Source organism: Corvus hawaiiensis, chromosome 6 (genome assembly GCF_020740725.1).
Source record: "Corvus hawaiiensis isolate bCorHaw1 chromosome 6, bCorHaw1.pri.cur, whole genome shotgun sequence".
Taxonomy (NCBI): Eukaryota; Metazoa; Chordata; class Aves; order Passeriformes; family Corvidae; genus Corvus; species Corvus hawaiiensis.
In genome coordinates this window covers 41,227,628-41,242,276 of record NC_063218.1, presented here as the reverse complement: position 1 = coordinate 41,242,276, position 14,649 = coordinate 41,227,628, and the positions used below count along the sequence as shown (strand labels likewise).

General features: G+C 39.5%; 1 long non-coding RNA gene across 1 annotated transcript; it reads right to left on the bottom strand.

Moving 5' to 3' along the window:
- Positions 1–476: 476 nt before the first annotated feature.
- Positions 477–14,085, bottom strand: LOC125326885. The gene is made up of 2 exons (XR_007204056.1): positions 13,922–14,085; positions 477–2,296 (listed from the first exon to the last, which is right to left on the bottom strand). It is a non-coding gene; the product is annotated as an uncharacterized LOC125326885 (long non-coding RNA).
- Between the last annotated feature and the right edge of the window lie 564 nt (positions 14,086–14,649).

The following is a 14,649-nucleotide window of genomic DNA, read 5'->3' as shown; positions in this document are numbered from 1 at the left end:
GTTTAGCCACAAGCCATTTTTGGTTCCACAGAGATGACTAAGCCTATCACAGGACCAGATAATGGCACCAGAGTTCATGCACATGTTCAGAGAAGAATTTTTTTGTCAGGAAAGTAGCTAAGCTCTTCTCTTCTGATCTCATAAGAGAGCTGCAAGAGTGTCACAACTCCTGGAGTGTTCATTTTATAGCCTTGCCTGCAATCACACTTTTAAAATTATATGCTCTTGACCAAGACAAGCCTGTAAGAGATTTGAGAACAAAATAGGCTGCTATTTTAATCTGTAGCATAGACAGATAGTTAAATACATGACTAACCTGGGTATTTAATACTTGTATTTATAAGTCTGAAAAAAGGAAATATTTTTCCTGTTCTTACCCTGTAACATTAGAAACTGATTTTTCTCACAAAAATACATTTCTAGAAAAGAACAATGGGAAATTAATTTGAATCTCAGAGTAACATTTACATGGAAAATGAAAAATTATTTATTTCTTTTATTTTGTTAAAGGAGGCACCAAAAACACTTCATCTGAAAGAATTTGCTCAAAGGCCTGTCTGTGTTTATACTATTTGATGAAGAATCAGTCAGCTCTTGAGAGAAATTCTAATTCCATTGAAAATTGCTTCCTTATCCACAGTGGCTGTGCAAATGCCTCTGAACACAGCAACCTTGAGTCTGCTTTAGAAGAGGCATTTCTTCAGTTCATCAGACATTGCAAGACGGGTTCAGCTTCTGATGTGTTGTTTGAGTTACTCTGAGCAATCAAGTGTTGCTATCACAAAAGGAGTAGTCCTTCTAAAATGCTGTTAAAAATGCAGTTTTAGAAAAAAACGTAGTTTTTGAAAAAATGCAGTTCTAGAAAAAATTTTTTGCCAGTTTTGATTCCTAAGCCCCTACAAAACAAAATGGAGGAAATACTACTGCAAAGCCAATGGGTGAGGACTAACATCCTAGCACTGTTTATTGAGAGGAATTTCAGGTGTGATTAAGGTGTTCCGCACGATGATGAAAAGGCAGTCTCAGGTGATTTACTTGCCCTTGAAGGAGGAATAATGATTTCAGTAGGAGTTCTGAAATGTTGTTGGCAATGGCTGAGAAATTAATAAAAGTGTGATCATTTGTGTATTGTTAAAATTGCTACAATAGTTAGGTTTTCTTTGTAGTGAAACCATGCAATCTGTGCCAGGAAAAAATTGGACCCAGTCGGCATTAAGAGCCAGCAGTTTCTCCTTTTAATTCCACTGGAAGAGGAGCCACTTCCCTACCAAGAGGCAAAGTCCAGGTGTATGTGGAGTTGGTCTGATTCTTATTGCACAGGACAGGGCTAAAGCTGGTCACAGCGACAGAGCCAAGGTTCAGCCCGAGGGTGTGACCACTCAGTTGCCCCAGGACAACTCTCTGGAGGTACCAGCAGCTCAGGATGTGGTGAGCAGCCCAGGACAGCCACTGATTCTGCCTGACCTGAGTGTCTGGCCATGAGCTGGAGTGTACAGGGACAGCAGTGCCAGACAGCCTGCCTGTGTCTGGAAACCATTTCTATTGTGAGGACTTTAACATCCCCTTGCTGTCATCATAAATGCCCCTCACCCCAATTTCAACCTGAGTGTAGAAGCCACCCTGTTCAGAGGGATCACATCTCTACTTACTGCCCTACAGCAAAGTATAACATTTCCCTCATGCAGGTGGGGGTCTCTGTCCAGCTCTAGGGACATGCACTACCCCACAGACAGGGCTGCAGCACTACCTGAGTGTCAGCCTGGGGATGGTTTCACAAGGCTACTGCTGAATGGGCCCAGTTCACTTCAAACACACACAAATATACAGTTATGCCTTCATCCTCTTCCTCATCCTTGACTATGTCCAGAAGAAACATCAGGAAATGCAGCACTATCATCTTCAGAGACACCATCTTGCTGAAGAAAACACCTGCTGAGCAAGGGAATACTTCAGCAGGGAGAGCAGCATCCCACATCACAATGGGAATTGTCCTGGACCCATGTGCAGACGTGCTCAACCTCTTCTGCGGCGGTAGTGGGCATCTCCCTCAGGCAGTCCTAGTCTGGAGGATATGGTGGCAGAACAGAGTACCAGGCACATTGTGAGGCTCCCTGCAGGTTTATATTTCTGGGTGCTACCCAAGAGGTGTAAAGCTGAGACTTCTGAACCAAAACCACTTTGGGAATGTGGAAAACTTCACGCATGCAAAGCCTCCCAGGGATGCAGCAGAACATCTCTTTTAGGACACCATCTCTTCCCCCAAACTACATCCATAGCAATCCAGCCACGCCAGTCTCTGTGGAATGAAATACAAAAATTTCCAGGAATGCTGTGGGGATGGAAATGTGCACGTGCAAGAAATCACTGGAAGAAGCAGCCAAACAAGGGTTACAAGAACAGCCTGTATTGATAACAAAGGACATAATTCCCATGACACAGCACCCAGGAGGATCATGGAGGAATGCAGTGTTTATGGCATGACCACAGGGTCTATACCCCATTCAGCAGCAGCACAGAGGACTTGTCAGTGGAAAATCCTGCACTCACGTGCCAGCAAGTTTGCAGCTACTGAGTGTGCCATTTCTTTTTCCCATTACCATAGCAGAAAAAAAGGTGTATCCTTTCAGCAATGACAAATAGGTTGTTTGAACATGTGAGGCTTTTGAATGAGAAAGCAGAAGGCTCTAATTCCCATGCTTGTTTCAGTGTGCTTCCTCCTCATGGTCTGAATTCTTCTTCAACAGGCACCATGCAGACTTGGGCAATTATATGAGGGATAACTTTTTTTTGCTTTATAGAAAGGTAGTAACTTTTAGTCTGCCTTTTTGACTACTTTGAATTGTTAAAAATAAACATAAAAGTATCAGCAACCACAACCTTCCCTTTTCCCCTTCAGTTGTAGCACATACAGTCATTCATAACAACTATTCTGAATCTCATTCAAGCTTCAAAGTAACTGGTATCATTCTTGACCAGGAGAATCTAGGAAAATAGTTACAACTCAAAAGCACATTCAATCACATACTTTTCATTAAACAGTAGTATTATTCTACAGGTTCAATGAGTGCTTGTCATTTTAAATGAAGTGATATATATAAGGGTGAGAGACCAGACAATGGAAATGAAAATAAAGCACTTTATAGGCATTAATGGGCAAAATAGATGTTGCCTGAATTTTCCTGTTTTATATCTCTTTCAGGAAAATAGTAAAGCCAGTATGAGAAGGAATAGGCAGATACAGCCCAGTGATCACCAGGGAAGTTCACACAAGGCAGATGCGAGGTCAAACTGTGGAATCAGTCCACAGGCCAGGATGAATAGGGTTCATGGCCAAGCAGAGGGACAGCTGTGACAGCCCTGGAGAGGGGCTCACCTCCCATATAGCTTAACCAGAGACTGAAGGTGTGGGTCTGAGCTGCAGTGAGGCTCCCAGGCCCGTAAGTGGAAGGCTTGGAAGGAGTTCCTAGGTGAGGCTGATCAGGGCAATTAAGGTCTCAGTGCACTCAGGGATCTGAGAGCCGGAAATAAAATGGTGTTGGGAATGTTGCTGTTCTTTTTGTAGCCAGTGGTTTAGGACAAGCTTAGGATGGTTCTGCAGTAGGTCCCAAGGTAACCAGACAGCAAGTACCACAGAGACTCATGAACATGGAACTGTCAAACCATCTGCACAATGAAAACGCGTAAATCGTAGGAGGATGCTTAGGTAGCTGTTTGATTCATGATAATGGTTTCTATCTTTCTCAGGCCTCCATCTGAATTGCAGACCAGAGCTGTGGGGCCATGTTTTAGGCAGTAATTGTACAGTAGGAGTAATTTTTTTATGATAACTGAGTGCTCCACCTGTATTGAGAGTTAATATATGAACATCAATAGGCCGTGTCTGTTTCTTCCATGATCTTGCTGCTTCCTTGTCCTGCTGGCAGTTTGTGCCCCTATCAACCTTACTTGTTTTGACTCTTACCTCCAGCCACCTGATGGCAGAATCTTTTGCTTTTCTTTCCAGTCCTCTGTCTTGGTGTATCTGCAGGATGTGTACCTCCATCACACAGCTGTCTTCTAGAACATCTTTTCAGATGCTTTTAATCTATAGCTATTACCTTTTACATCATTGTATTATGGGATTATAATGATTGAATTCAGTTGTATTGTCTGTGCACAATCAATTTAAATTGAAAGAAATAAACTCAGAGAGAGCATTCACACAAGGAGATCTGTGTTTATAATTATTTTCAGTTGACTTTTAAGCTTCCATTTTTTATATACTTCATTGTTCTTCTTGTACATGGCAAACTTGGAGAAAATTTTCTATTTGATTTAGCTGAAAGGAGTTAAGGATCTTATGTGTTTTAGGAAGAGGCATGATCACCTTATTATGAAGATTCGGAAGTAATTTTTTTTAGCAGTAAGCAGTCCAAAACTGGCTCAAAGCCCTTAGCTTCTAAATCTCAATGGTTCTTCATTGTCTTATATCTTGCCTTCACTAGGTTGGATAGATCCACCCCTCAAATGAATATATGAGTGTTGCTAATTAGATTTCCTAATATATTTAGATGTAATTTATCACATTTGTAAACTACCAGTTAAAGTAAAATGGCATGAGGACGTAGGACTGTGCAATAGAAGTATTAAGTTAGATAGCTGATGGGCCTGGCTTGTGGAAACCCACAATCAACACTGCGTTTGAGCTGCAAACTCAGGGTTATATTACATGAGAGGAGTAAAAGGAGAAGCTGCTTACAGGAACAGGAAAATCTGTATGAGACCCCAAAACCTGACTCATGTAAGGTATTACAGCTTAGGCTTGAGCTATATTATTAGAACCTACATGACTCATTCACAGGAGTGCTACGTTGAATGCCCCAAAGGGAGAAAATGCATGCTCCCAAATGTAATCCTTTTCATCTCTTGGAACTGAAACAGCTGTTCATAGGAATGCAGCTGTGCAAGAATGTTTTAGATATTCCTTTCTGAATGGAACCTGGTTGTAGTTTTTACAGGCAGTAAAATCACTGGCCTATTCTAGAAACAAAATAAATAGCCCGTTAAATCTGCTCTAGTTTTGATCCTGCCTCTTTCCATGGTATTTAGCAAGATATTTTTACAGATATAGCACAACGTGTTTGATACAGTGGGATTCAGACTCCTCTTTGCATTGGTTCCTGAAGACATTATTTTTAGCCAAATATGTGCAATTTCTAGCAGAAATCTAGAGTTGTTTTTTATACCCAAGCAATACTAAGATCTCAGCTGATGGAGAACACTTCAGTTTAAAATGTTCCACAGACTAACAGCTAGTAATGCTTATTTTTAGAATCTGTGTGTGTTGGATATGTGCATGATGCATCAGATAGATGGGGAATGGATACCTAGCATTGTTTGGTTTGAGAATAAATATTTATAAAATAATGTAAATGAAAAAAAAGTAACAATCCACTTAAATGCACCCCCCAAATCTTGGGGTATTACCCCAAAATATTTCAAGTTATGCTCTGCATATTAAAATGGAGCTGCCAGTAAATATATTTGCAAAACTAAATGTATTGGTTTGCTTTAGTCTGAAGTCTGTTATCTGTTTCTGCCAGTTGCTGATAGGGTGGCCCACATTCAGATTTCACACAATATCTTACCTCAACTGACCTGTGAGAAAATCTATTCCAATAGTGATAATAGCATTTAAGTGGTTTTCAAAACAGAAAAAACATCCCCTTCCTTACAGGGTATACAATTCTTCTCTCCCTAGAGCTGTATTTAGGGTAGGGCTGTCCCAGAGTGGTAATAATATGTCCAAATCAACTATGTAAAATGAGATAGACTTGCAAGTTGCAGCAATTTTAAAATCCTTAAATTCTTCCATTTAAATAAATTGTACAATGAAATGTTAATACTCAGTTCCATTAAAGTTTTTGTTACTCTTGCCAATCTACTCAGTAATCACAAAATAAGAGGCTATTTCTGGAGGATAATTTATTCAGTACATTATTGTCATTCTTCCGTTGACAAAATGCTCAGAAAAATCCTCACAATAACTTTATTGCCTGAGTTTGTAAATTTATTTGGTAACGTTTTCCCTGTGTGCATATTTTATGAACAATTTGTTGTGGATACCCATGGTTCAAATTACAGCATTAATTCAGTGCCTAAGTAGTATGGTTTCTGCATTGTAATTGTCACTTGTGCAGCTTACCCACACATTTCCCATTTAGAATTTAAAGTGTGAATAATCACATTCACACATATATTTTGTGACTATTTAAGCTTTCAAATTTAAATTTATTTTTGAAAGTTAAAGTAAGGCTTTTTTTCCTCTAATGAACATTAGTGTGTTTTTTTCAATTGCTTACACAGCTCTTGTAATTGAATTTTGCTGACCTAGATTTCCCCTGCAGTTTCAGCAGTTTCAGTTGAGTACAGCCTTTTCCCTTCACTTCATCTTCTAGACTGTTGTAGTGTCCAGTAACTGAAAATAAGTTTTCTTCCCATATAATATGATTTGGAGAGATTGATTACTTGATTTAGTTATTGATTACTTCACTTTGGGATTTTGGCAGCAAAAACATCAGAGTATCAGCACTGTTGTAGAGTAGATTAATGGTTTTTTTAATCCTTGATCAAAATCTCTTCTTCTGACGTCTCAATTGACATATGAGCTGCCTCTTCTTGTCATTTTGGGGGGATAATATTGGTTTGATGAAAGAGATGTTTATGAATCTCACATCTATCCAGCAGAGCTGGGCATTTTGCCAAGCTCCCCACAATACGTAATTTCACTTCTTTTAATTGGCTTATTATTTATTCCATGACAGTGGGAGCAAATTCTCTCTGTAACATTTTCTGTAAGTACAAAAGTTGTGTATTCTTCTTCTGAACATGTAGAAATACACTGGTTTTTGTTGATGAGATCCACCTGCTTTTTCCAGAGACAGAACCTATCTTACTGCAGAGATTCTACAATGTCTGAAATGGATCAATTCTTGGAGGAAGAGCAGCTATCTCAAACTCCACTTGGACAAAACTGAAGAGACACTATCCAATACCCATTTTCTCCAGGGAGCACTTTCTTTTTCTCTTAGTCTTAAAGGTTAGCCTCTGAGAATTGTCTCACACAACAGCCAGATTTAAAGGGCAGAATACTGCAATATTGACTGAATTCTAAAATTCATCATAGGTCTGCCATCTGTACCCAGAATAGTAAATATGTAAGCCACCACAGAAAATTAAACTCAGGGAGAGAAGGGTTTTTTTGGTGAGGATCTCCATAGCCCTTTTAAGAAAGTATTAACTGTATTTACAGAATGATATGGCAGAAATTTTTACTGCCAGTTTTGAGGGTTAGGATTTTCATTATGAGCCACTCTGTAACAATCATTTACACACAACTTCTCCTGAGGTATTTGTCGAAATCCCTCAGCCTCATGGTCTTATAGGAGTATCGTAAGGAAGTTAGAACAATAGCATATGAAGAACTGACATGCAAGAACTGATTCTCCTGGTTCTACAGATAAATCCAGTACATTCCCTACATCTGTGACTCATTTATTCAGCACTGGATATACCTGTTTTTACCACAGCTGGTCCAACATTGGCCCCAGGTTAGTGTTCTCCAGCACCAGCTCAAATCTGGTTTTGCACTCCACAATTCAGTATACTTCACTATTTTTAAGAATTAATTCCCCAAAATTGCACCTTGCGGTATTTGAGGAGTTTGTTGTTGTTGTTGTTGCACTCTTGTGATTTCCTTTTTGCAAGTTCATTTCTTTTTTATCCATATCATACTTCTGCTTTTTTGTTTCTCTATGTGCAACACCCACAAAGACAGGAATGAGAACTCCAACAGTTTCCTAGGTTTTGCTGTCCAGAGCAATCCCATCCAAATACTGATGTCACTGGGCAGTTTAGTTTGCTGTTTAGGAGGGCAGTTCTTACATTTCTTAGGGGATGAGAAGATATTCCAGGTATTTTCATCACCTTTTACATGAGAGAGAAGGTGAGGTCAGAGAGAGAGAAGCTGACAGCTGTATTGGAATGTATCATATTAATGGTTATGCTATTGGAATTTGTAAATGCCATCTGATGAATAAAGGCAATATACCTAATAGGTCAAATTTACAAATGAACGTAACTGAAAAATAAGGAGGTATTTAATTAGTTATATTTAACCTCGTAAATATGCTATTTTTTTTTTCAGTTCAGTGTATTCTGAAAAAAGTTCTGCAGTTGATTCAATGGATTGTTTTGTTTTGGGGTTTTTTTTGTTGTTTTTTTGTTTTGATAATGTCTCCATTGATTAAACAGATTATTAAGTCAAGAAAAGAATTATTGAGCTTACAAGAAGCAGTGTACAGAACTTCAGTTCTTTACTGCAGTTCTAAAGTAGCAGAAGTAATACAAACAGTGAAAGGTGGAAGAAACCTCAAAGAAAAGTGAAAATTAAAATAGCATACACATGCTACTTACTGTTTTGCATTTGTATTGTATAATTTTCATGGTTCTTGTGGTTTTGTGTGTAGAATACTGATCCATCTGGCAGAGCTGTGTCTTCCCTTTTAGTGACTGATGTAATTTTAAAAAGCTGCTCCAAAAAAAGTAGTATTTAAAATGCTTAAGACAGCTCTTATTTTCACAACTTACAGCTTAAAATCTCAACATTTTTACTAAAATTCATGTAGGTTATTTTACAGTGTTTTACTGCCAGTAACTCTTTTTCAAATAACACCTTATACAGTTATTGGTGCTTGACATGGCCTGATCTTTAAAGAATTCATAGGAGTTTTGCTTATTTATGGAGAAAAGTATAGAACATCAGCTTCTGGAAGTGAAACAAAACCAAAAATTTCTTCATAGGTTATTGACTTGACAGTTTGCACACATTCACTTGCTGTACTCTAATTCTGCCTCCTGCGCCCAAAGCAGCACATGCAAACCCTCCTCCCATATTTCATCCTCTGGAAGTTGCATAGTTCAGTGCTCCACGGAAGGAGAAGTAAAGGCTATATATATATATGTGTGCACTGGTGCTGCACAGCCAAATGAAGCTGCTCTACCCACAAGCAGGTGAGTCAGCAAAGCAGCTGTAGAGGGAAAAGCAGACATGACTGTTGCTGAGGCACCACGTCTGCCACACAAAAACTGGTACAAATTGAGTTTCTTTATGAATTTACTGCAGCACATGTACAGTAATCTTGGCATGTAGAAAAAATAATGGACATCCTACATGTCCAGTAGGTTAAGCTGGTTAGCACATGGTGACATGAAGCAAGGCTACCCTGGTGGAAAAAAAGTAGACAGCGGGGGGAAATAGAGTGCTGCCATGTGTTCATTGCAGTTTTGCTGTGAATGTGGCTGGTGGAATTGGTTTGAAACTTGCTGAAAAATGACGGCTTTTATCAGGTATGAGTATCTGAATGTTAGTATCTGTGTGTGGGAAACTGTCCTGAACTCATTAACCCAGAGCTAGAAGATTTGAATGAACAAACAACTAGATTTACAGAAAAGCATGCTTGTTTTTGTTGACTGGAAAGTGGTAAGTGATTTCAGATCTGGAACCAATTTTCGGGAAGAGGCATTGTCATTTGCATTTGAAAGTAATGTAAATAACACCGTACTTTAGGAGGAAATATGTGATATTATTTCAGTAATTGAAAATTTGGGAAATCCTCCTAACATCCTCAAGCAAGCTACTCCTGCTTGAAATAGACAGGGCTTGTTCCAGTTGCAGAGATTGGAGAGTGATCTGTTTTTCCTCGGTGCTAGTGTAGATTATATAGATACTAAACATACTATTTCCTCCTTAGAAGAAAGTGATTACTAAATAGTCTGAAGTCTTGAAAAGCAGAACTAAGATTCTCCAGTTGTTTAAATTCTCTGACCTGACTTGCATTGTACTGATACTGATTTTGGTATAAAGCATTAAACTCAAGCATAGAACAAGTGCTTTAATTTAAACAAATCATTTAACATTTCGAAGATGTCCTGGCTGCTGACTTGCAAAATGGAGAATGCTTTAATTGTGTTACAGCTTTTAAAGAACATAATGGAAACCTTAAGCAAATTCTCCACAGCAAGAGTGAGCTACCTAATCCTGAACTTTAAATTCACAGTCTTGTCTGAGAGAAGGTGTGCACAAGGTTGAACAAGTAGCTTTTAGTTGCCAATTTATATATAGTAGTAGAAAATTTGGCCTCAAGTTAGGGCATGGAGGGGTGTGTGTATGTGGATTTTGTGCAGCAGAGAGAGCATAGAAAAATGAAGGTTCTGGAGAAAGGGACCTGGATATGGGAACAAACTGGACTTCCTTGGATGTGCAGTTGTTAATGATGTATGGATGATTCATCTGGGTCACAAATTAATGATGCTGAGGATGCAGACACTAGTTCAGAGCTTGTGAAGAGCCACCTCAGGTCTATGGAGTCTGTCAGCTTTGATGCAGTGTGGTGCAGAGCTGTGGAGGGGCCAGCTCAGCAGTGTGTGCATTTTCAATCTGTGCTTAAAACTCCAGGTAGACCTCAGCTGACAATTGTCTGAGCTCACTTTGTGTAGATCCTTTCAGGATTATGCCATGCTCCTCATTATCTCCTGTCATACCAAGAATACCTGGCTTGTTCTAGGTACCCACCTCTGTGGCTAAAGATTTGATTGTGTATTTATTCAGTTAATTTGTTCGCTGTGAGTCACTGTGTAGGAGGAAAAATATCTCCCTGCCTTAGAGAACTTGGTTGTTGTTTTAAATAACTGCTAAGTACTGTTTAGTAATTTTATGGCAAAGATTGGGATTAAATCTCTTTCTCCAGAGTGCAGTTTTACTGCTGTGGTGGTGCAATGCACCCCACCCTTCTCCTCAGGCCACACCATGATCTCAGAAATGCTCGTTATGCCTTGGCCTTGATGAGCAGCACCTGTACTCAGCTCTTCTGGAGCTTATCAGAAACATCATCTGCTCCCAGGAACTTGGGAGCTGGCTAAAGAGCAGCTGTTTCTTAACAAACAGCCTTGGAAACTTATTTTTCTTGCCTGAATAACAACCCAAATAGAATACCATTTTTGTTCTCAAATCTTCAAAGAACATTACGCACCTGACCTGTGGTCAGGATGGAAAATTACTATGACTAAACCCATTTCTCATGGGACCCTATAAGCAGTGGTCCTGAGAGTGAGACCCTTTGTGCACTCCTGGACTGCAGGGGGCTGCAACCAGCAATCTTCTTCTCAGTGGGACAACACTTAGGGCCAGCTAGCTCTCAAATTTGCTATAGTTAAAGTGCTGCCACTGAGTGCCCATGACGGAGCCTGGGCTGAAACCCCCACTCCCAGTGGCTCAACCCTGTGGCCTTGGAGAAGGTGCAGAGGCATCTGATGTGAGTATTTGGCTGAATTCGAGGGGAATTTTCACAGGGATATACCTTGTACATACTCCTGTAGGTCTGTGTGTGTGTGCAGGTGATAATATGCTGTAGCAAATGGACTGTGAATGTTGCATTCAGAGCTTCTTTAGTACTTTAGATCTGTAAGTGACTTACTCTTGTGCTATAGAAAATTTTCTAGGAATATTTTGCTAAGTTGTTTAAATTGAGCTCTCTGTTGAGTGCTATTAAGTTGAAGTGCTGTTAAAACCTTTAGGCTTAAGCTGCTGGTCAAGTTCAGGTCTAAGTTTAACAAGCAGGTCTACCCTCAAACTTACTGGGAGGGTCCCCTTGTTCCTTTTATCCTTCAGCATTTCTGTCCTTACCCTTTTCCATGCCCAGCCTCTGCATAGATAATTTTTGGTTGATTTTAGGTTTAGATAGATTGATTTTTTAGGTTTCGGTCCAATTTTTTTCTGAGTCCTTTAAGTAGTAGAGTGGGCCTTGCCAACGAACCCTGTTGTGCTTTCACTTTAATATTAAACCTGCTTTTGCTGGTGATTCTTTGAACAACCTAAATGACCCATTTATGACAACTGCACAAATCATAAGACTGTCTTTTTCTTCAGCCTATTTCTAGCACTATCTGCTTGTCATTTTCTCTAGCAAGTGTCACACAACACCTCACTTGCAGTCATTCCTCCACTGCATAACCTTAGTCCATCTCTAGAGAGAAGGGACGAGGAGCAAAAAGTACATGAGTGGAAGTTAATTTTGTGTAATTTATGAAGTCACTTTATACTGTAAATGGGTGGCAAGGTTTTGTAGCAGGGCAGAGAGAGGCTGTAGGGGTGGCCCCTGTGGGAAGAGGTCAGAGGCCACCCCACAATGGACACAGCCAGCTGGAGAGAGCTGCACTGCAGACCCTCACTAGGACACAGCTGAGCCCAGGAGCCAAGCTGGTGGCACCTCTGCGGAAATGTATTTTAGAAAGAGTATAAAACGTTGAATGGAAAGAGGAGAAGGAATCAAAAAGAGTGAGGAACAAGGCAGGGGACTCAAAAATCAGAGGAGGTGCTCCACAGCAGAGAAGAATAGGCACTGCTGTCCATGGAAGACAGACCACACCAGAGCAGATGGATATTCCTGAGGGAGCTGCAGGCTGTGGAGATGACATGTCAGAGCACATGCTCACTTTTAACTACGGTACCAGGTAACAGTTTATGGAGAAACTCATGCATTCTTAAGGTTGAGGGCTTCAGAGCCAAACAAGGACACTTTCAGACTTATGTCAGTCACTTGGGAGCTCTGTAGCCCATGTTACCAATACAGTGGAAACATGATGAGATTTACTATGATTCCAGTCTCTCTTTTTTTTGACAGCAGGTTCAAGGCTGCAGTGTCTAATGATTGTATTAAAAAAACAAATCTGGAAATAAAATGTCAGTGCTAGTTTCTAACTCTTTTTAATCTCAAATATTTTCAAAACTGACATTTGTCAGCCACAAGCTGCTGTCACTGCTGTTCATGAAATCAATCATTTTAAGAAGCAAAGCAGTTTCCAAACAAAACAAATTTGAAGGTGAGGATTACTTAGCCTTATCTTTAGTTCACATGAAGAAAAATCTTGGCTGTCTATCCTAAATATTTAATTATTTCTGTTACCAAAGTGATCTCATGCTGAATGTACTACAAAGAACCCTGCCAAAAATAATCAAGAGGAATCAGAAAATGACCTGAAAATGAGCTCTCCAAATTAGAAACAAATCAATCTGTTAGATGCCAAAGGTAAGTCAGAACTTTGATGGAATCAGCAATAAACCTATTTGTCTCCAGTGCGTTCAGGCTAGGTAAGAAGATACCTCAGGAGCCAGAACTTTCGGGTGAAAAGAAAGGTAGGAATTTGCTTAGTCTCTGTAAACACAGGAGTATGCTCACTCTACCTCATTTATTTTGCTCTTAGAACTGACGTGTAGAGGGATCAAATCTGAAAATCATCCTCTTCTTTATATTTGAACTCTTTAGTTTTCTTTCCAGCAATAAATCTGTAGAATATGTAGTTCAGCACTGTGGTTTGTATATGCAGGGAGAAGAAATAAAAAGCCAAAGCTTAGTAAGAGTTGAAACTGGACAGTGTTGTGTCAGATATGAAGGGCTTTTTAAAGTATGCTAATATAGCAAGAGGGGGGGTCTAAAGAAAACTTTGGACTGATACTTGTTGAAGATGGTCATCTGGCCATGAGCGGGATTGTCCCATGTTAGGAAGCAATCACACCTCTCTTTATGGTGCAGAAGTTCAAATAAATTAATTTTTTTTATCAGGTTTGCAGACTTTTCATAACTGGTTAATGGCATTTTTTGCCATAGTAGAAATAAGCTCACAGAAATGACATAATCTAAAAAAAGGTAATAAATTGTTAAGTATAGACCCAATTTATCTTTGACTTCTTTTTAGCTTAACCTTGAATTTATCTGGCCTTTTTGGGTCCAAGTGAGGGCGGTATAAGCAAAAGAGCAGTGATGACGGAGTCTGACATGCCGATGGCAGTGTGGTTCTGATGGGGAAGTTTCCAGAGAACACTCACAGTTTGCAGGGACGTGAAGGACAGACCCCTGCAGATGGCAGCAGAGCTTTAAACTTCAGCACCATGAGCACAGAGCGCGGTGTAATCCGAGACACACCCCCTGAAGAAGATGCTGATTTCCATAGACTATCACAGTGATGTTTTGCTAGTAGTCAGCACGTTACTGATGCCTTTTTTAAAAAAAAAAAAAAAAAAAGTTTTAATAACTATCAAGTAGCAGAAGGATATTTTTTGAGCCTTTTGGAATCACTCCAATTTCCCAATGCAGACATCTCCTACCGCTCTATTTCAAATATTGCAGGTGGGGTTTTTTCCTAAATATTTTTCATCCTTTAGATTTGCAGCAAGAATTTGACCTAGCTGAATTGGAGTAGCATGGCACACTAATACTTCTATAATAGCCAGTTTAGTCATAGCAAAATTTAAGTGACTGCTAAAAAAAACCTTTTCAGGTGGCAAATACTTAAGTTCTAAAGACACTGCTTCGGAAACAGAATAAACAGATGAGTTCAAACACATGAAAAGATATGCCTGCTAACCTACTTGGATATGAAATACTGTTTCCCTTACTTTTACTAGCTCTGTGGTCCTGAGGTGATTTCTTGGGCCTGTCATGCTGCATAGGCTATTTCTTCCTTGCTCAAATGTCTTTATCTCCTTTTTTCCCCTTCATTTTTCAGTAATACTAATCCATCTTGTAGTTTGTGTCAATCATTTTTACATCTTCA